The 5,580-nt window shown below is 57.9% G+C and overlaps 1 long non-coding RNA gene across 1 annotated transcript; it reads left to right on the top strand.

Annotated features, from left to right (window-relative positions):
• The first annotated feature begins 1,284 nt into the window (after nucleotides 1-1,284).
• LOC133054727 (uncharacterized) lies at nucleotides 1,285-2,793 on the top strand. The gene is made up of 2 exons (XR_009692499.1): nucleotides 1,285-1,765; nucleotides 1,931-2,793. It is a non-coding gene; the product is annotated as an uncharacterized LOC133054727 (long non-coding RNA).
• The last annotated feature ends 2,787 nt before the right edge of the window (nucleotides 2,794-5,580 follow it).

The following is a 5,580-nucleotide window of genomic DNA, read 5'->3' as shown; positions in this document are numbered from 1 at the left end:
CTGGTGGTATTTTTATCCTGTCTCGGAACACACGGTCCTATGATGAATGTTTCACAGTTTACGGAATTCATTTCATGTCCTGCCAGGTCCCAGACCGTCAGCTGCACGTGTTCATCCGTCTGCAGCTCAGCGTTAACCAGGACGCGGGACACACGAGGTCCCCTGACCTGGCGCCTTATCGCTCGCGGTCGGGGAAGTGGCAAAGCTTCCCTTCCTCCCTGTCCCTCTCTCTCTCTCTCCCTGTCTCTCTCCCCATCTCTCCCCTTCTCTCTCTCTCTCCCCATCTCTCCCCTTCTCTCTCTCTCTCCCCATCTCTCCCTGTCTCTCTCTCCCCATCTCTCTCCTTGTCCATCCCTATCTCTCTCTCTCCCTGTCTCTCTCTCTCCCTTTCTCCCCATCTCTCCCCCCCCCCGTCTCTCTCTCTCTCCCTCTCTCTCTCCCCCTGTCTCTCTCTCTCTCCCCCCATCTCTCTCTTTCTCTCCCTGTCTCTCTGTCACTCCCCCTGTCTCTTTCTCCCTCTCCCCCATCTCTCTCTTTCTCCCTCTCTCTCTTCCCCCATCTCTCTCTCTCTCTCTCTCCCTCTCTCTCTCCCTCTCTCTCTCCCCCCTCCCCATCTCTCTTTCTCTCCCTGTCTGTCTCTCCCCGTCTCTCTCTTTCTCCCTCTCCCCCATCTCTCTTTCTCCCTCTCTCCCATCTCTCTTTCTCCCTCTATCTCTCTCCCCCCATCTCTCTCTTTCTCCCCCTCTCTTTCTCTTTCCCTGTCTCTCTCTCTGTCTCCCTGTCTCTCTCTCCCCCCATCTCTCTCTTTCTCTCCCTCTCTCTCTCTCCTTCCTACTTTCTACTTGCTCCCTTCACCCTCTCCCTTTGCTCTCTTCCTCTCCTAGTCCTCACCGTCTCTCTCTCCCTTCCCTCTCGGGTCTGACCTCCTCCTCCCCCTGCTTCTCCTCTTTGTCTCCCCTCCCCCCGTCCCTCCTCCTCACCCTGTCCCTCCCTCCCTTCCTCCCCCCTCCTCTCCTCCTACCCCCTCCTCTCCCCGCCCCCCCACGGCTCCCTCCCCACCTGTCTTCCCCTCTCTTCCCGCCTTCCCTCAGGCCTCGCTCAGTCCCCGTTCCCCCCACCCCACACCCCCCTGCTGTCCCCTCTGAGCGGCCCCCCCTCTCCTGCATTTCCTCCCCTCCCCCTCTCCCCGCTTCCTTCTCCCCCCGCCCCCCCCCCGGCTGTCTCCCCTCCTGTCTCCATCCCTCCTCCCCGTTGCCCCTCTGAGCGGCCCCCCTCCTGCACTTCCTCCCCTCCTCTCCCCTCTCTCTCCTTCTCCCTTCCCGCCTCCATCTCTCCTCTCCTGGCTCAGTCGCCTTCCCCACCCGTCCTCTTTCGCTCTCTGCCCAGTGGCTCTTCCCTACCCCTCCCACCTTCCCTTCTCCTTCCTCTCCCCTTTCCGGATCTGTCGTCTCTCTCTCCGTCTTGGGAGGCCCCTCCCAGCCCCGCGTCCTCACCCCGCGGGCTCCCAGGGCCGCCCTCCCGCCCTCCCGTCCCAAGGTTCCCAAGTTCTGAGCTGACGGCCGAGTCTCCAACCCAGGGATCCGGGGGCAGGGCTGTCAAGCCGGAGCCCCCGAGCTGGAAGCACCTACGTGACACCCATTTTCTCTCTCTTTCCTGTCCGCCCCGGACTCTGGAGGCTGCCTGGAGGGATCAAGTCGGCCCCCCGTGAGGGGAACGAGGAACGGGCTCAGAGGCTGGAAGCGAGCTGCCTAAAGACACCCAGCACGTAGGTGGCGGGGCGGGGGCCGGGTGGGAGGCCCTGCAGTTGACGGGGAAATCGGCGCCTTGACTCTGCTGAGCCGTGGACCCGGGCCTGAGCTTGGTGAGGACGGGGCGGCCTCCTTCCCGCGCCGTTCTCCTCCCCAACCCTCCACCGTCGTCCCTTCCTCAGGCGGCGTGGAGCACACCGGCAGCTGGGAGGACTTCGCCCACCGCCGACTCCACCGATGAGGAAACAGGCGCCAGGCGTGCCTGAAGACCAGCATCCGCCAGGACGGAGACCTCAAGGGAGCCCCGACGGCGTTTCCAGAGGACCGACGGCGCCCCCCGCAGGGCCCTTCTCTCCGCCAAGACGGCCCAAGTGGGTCGGCGAGAGGCCCCAGGATCGATCACCGGAGAGGCTCTCTCGGACTGCGGTCGTCCATCGCCACCTACCGGCGGAAGACAAAACTGCAACCCAGCTCTAACAGACACTAGGACTGGTCGCCCCAGAGGAGGACAGTGCCTGGGGGTGAGGGGGGGCCTGGAGCGGGCGGAGAGAGGATTTGCACAATTCTGTAAAAATAACTCTTCTACGCCTAACCAATGTATAAACATCATACTCAGCAAGCTTCTTGGTATGCCAGCTTAGAGCTCCAACTGCATGTGTGTTTCCAAGTCATGGGTGGTGGGTTCTCTCCTGCATTGCCATGGAGACGCAGGTGTCAGGGCTTTGCGAAACGCAGGAGTGGGATTCAGTTTATACAATGTGCTGGGGAGCCTATTTCTAGGAATTGGAATAAAATTGAGTTTGATTCCTCTACCATGAACTCACTGAATGCAAGGTGGCTGCAAGGAAAAGTGAATGGCTGACAGCCAGCCAAACATTGGTCCCTGATCCTCACCTGGAGTCTCTCTGGCTAAATAAATAAACCTCTAGAGTTGTTTGCAGATACCACCTGCTTCAATGCACAACTTGGGGTGGCAAACATTCTTTAAAAACACTAAAAATCAACCTTATATTAATGTATTTTAAAAGAATACTTGCCAAACAACTATCTTGTGTGTGTGCTCAGTCACGTCCAATTCTTTGCAACTTCACGGAGCCTGCTGGGCTCCTCTGTCCATGGGCTTTCCCAGGCAAGAATACTGGAGTGGGTTGCCATTTCCTTCTCCAGGGGCTCTTCCCCACCTAGGGATCAAACCCATGTCTCTTTCATCTCCGGCACTGGCAGGCAGGCTCTTTATGGCTGAGCCAGCTCTTCTCAATAACCCAGATGACAGTATGAAGGCCTAGGTGGGGGGAGGGGTTTCCCCAGTGCCAGGGAACAGGTGGCATTCTGTGGGGCAGGAAATTGGGGAGAGGCCTTCCCTCCACTGAGTATTCACCTTGTGGGTGCTCGCCTGTTTTAGACCAGACCTCAGGAGGCTGGGGTGAGGAAGCCAGAGAGAGAGTGAGGGCTGAGCTCGTGGGGGACCGAGAGGAAGGCATGAGGCAGGAGGAGGAGGGGTGGGGGCGTGGGGGTGGGAGAGGAGGGAAGGTGTCTGCAATCTGGCCTGGGGGCATCTAAGTGAATCAGGAACCAAGGCTGGGGTAGTGATTCACGAGGCGGAAGAGGAGACCAGAGGACCTCACAGGCCAGGCTGAGGGCTGGGACTCTGTCCTGAAGGTGCTGGTGAGCCAGGGAGCAGAGGCGGCTCTGGGTCGAAAAGCCCTCCATGAGGGGGAGGGCCTGGAGGGGGCACACTGGAGGCTGGGGAGGGGGTCCGGGTGCAGGAGGAAGAGGCCAGGGCTGGGGCCACAGGTGAAGGGAGGAGGCAGGGAAGAACAATGGGTAGGTGGTCCAGCCCTCTGGGCTGAGGCTGGGGGTGGGCGTGTCCAACTCTGCGCATGCGTGCTAAGTCGCTTCAGTCGTGTCTGACTGTGTGACCCATGGACTGAAGCCCGCCAGGCTCCCCTGTCCAGGGGATTCTCCAGGCAAGAAGACTGACATGGGTTGCCATGCCTGCCTCCAAGGGATCTTCCCAATCCAGGAATCAAACTTATATCTCTTTATGTCTCCTGCATCTGCAGGCGGGTTCTTTACCTCTAGGGCCACCCAGATTCCTGGGTGACACGGACTCCCTCATTGGTCTCCGGGGCACAAGGGGGAGGGGCCTGGGGTCTGGAAAACCTGGAGGGGAGTCGGGGCTGGAGACGGGCTTGGGAGCCATCAGGAAGGGTTGCTCCCAACCTCCAATGTGAACGGGCGGCTGGTCTATGGAGGTGGGGCTTGGGGGGGTCCCACACACGAGTGGGGAATCAAGCAGGCACACTGGGATCCCTGCAGCACCCAAAGGTCCATCGACAGGAGACCAGTAGGATCCACTCAGAGCCAGCCATGAGGTGCAAGGAGAACCACTCTGTATCAGACATGGAAACCTCCCTGACTTGTCAGGTGGTGGGGTGGGGGTGGGGAGCTGGGGTAACGTAGTTTTGCAAAAACTGTGTACATAGACTTGCTTATTTCTCAAAGGAGTTTCTACAGAGTCAGGAGCAGGAGACTGAAAGCTCGGGCTGCCCTCCAGAGCAGGGAAGAGGTGCTGGGCTGGGGTGAGCAGAAGGCTCTGTGCATTGGATGCTACAGAATCCTTTGGGTTTCGTTTGATATCCCCAGATACCCTGATCAATCAAAAGAAAACTGACTGCACTCTCCAGGGACTGGCAAGACCGAGAAGAGAAGTTTAACCGGGACAGAGCCCCAGGGAGCCAGCACCAGCTCGGACACTGACTAGAACATGCCACAGAGTAACTGCCTGCTTGAGAGTGGCTGAAAAAGTCTAAGAAGGAAGTAATCAGATAAAGACCTCAGATCTCAGGTTACTTAAAAAAAATAACAAAATGGTCCAGCAAATGACTGGCAGGAGATCACAGCTGAGAACTAAAGGATCAAGAGCTCTTCATTTGTGAGCACTGCCCATGAAAGCGTCAGTGACAGAATTCACATGGAGCAGGAGAGATATCGGGGCAGTGTCTCCTACCGGTGGAGAAAGAAACGCCAGTTAGAGCAACTCGGGGATGCTTTCAGCACTTAAAGCTACCAAAAAAGTGGGCAAACCAATAACCCCCAATGTTGGCAGGTGTCCCAACCGTCACACTTGAAAACACAGGGGCAGTGTTTCTCAGGCCTCTTGTCACTGGGCAGAGGGGTGGCTGGGCAGGGTGGTGGGCTCTGAGCTCCTGGAGCCGGGGGGAGCCGCAGCAGGATCAGAATCCAAGGGCATCAGAAGACAGAGGGCACACGGAGGTCTCGGCATCATCAGATGAGTCACAAGAGGAACTCAAAGACATAAACACCGCCATGGAGCAAAGGACGAGCTTGGCTCTCAAAAACACCAACTGCGCCGCCACGGTCTGCAGTCCTGTGTTTCGGTCAAGTGTAAATTTTGTGAAAAAAGTAGGTGGAGGGCGGGCTGAGTGAGCTCAGTGTCCCTTTCTGGTGGCACATGGAGGACAGGGCCACTCTCTGGACACAGACCTGGAGCACAATGGCAAGGAGAGGTCAGTGTACAATCCCCAACTTACTACTCTGGTTACAGAGAGCGGCCAACAGCCTTCCCCGCTGGCTGGTGCCGGCAGTCACTCCAGGAGGGAAAATTACCTGATCGAGTCATCAGGGACACTCCACCAGGCATCTTCCTTGGCCATTTGGTCTGCTCACAGAATGTCTCTAACCTATTGTAATTCTACTTTGAGTCATGCGTCCGCGGGAAGTCAAATTCACACCAGGGACAGGCAGGTGACAGCCTTCGATGTCACGCTATTTATAACCACATAAAGCAGGAGGCAAGCTGAACGCTGAA

This window comes from Dama dama, chromosome 4 (assembly GCF_033118175.1).
Source record: "Dama dama isolate Ldn47 chromosome 4, ASM3311817v1, whole genome shotgun sequence".
Taxonomy (NCBI): Eukaryota; Metazoa; Chordata; class Mammalia; order Artiodactyla; family Cervidae; genus Dama; species Dama dama.
Note: the sequence above shows the minus strand (reverse complement) of the source record. Positions and strands in the feature narration are given on the sequence as shown.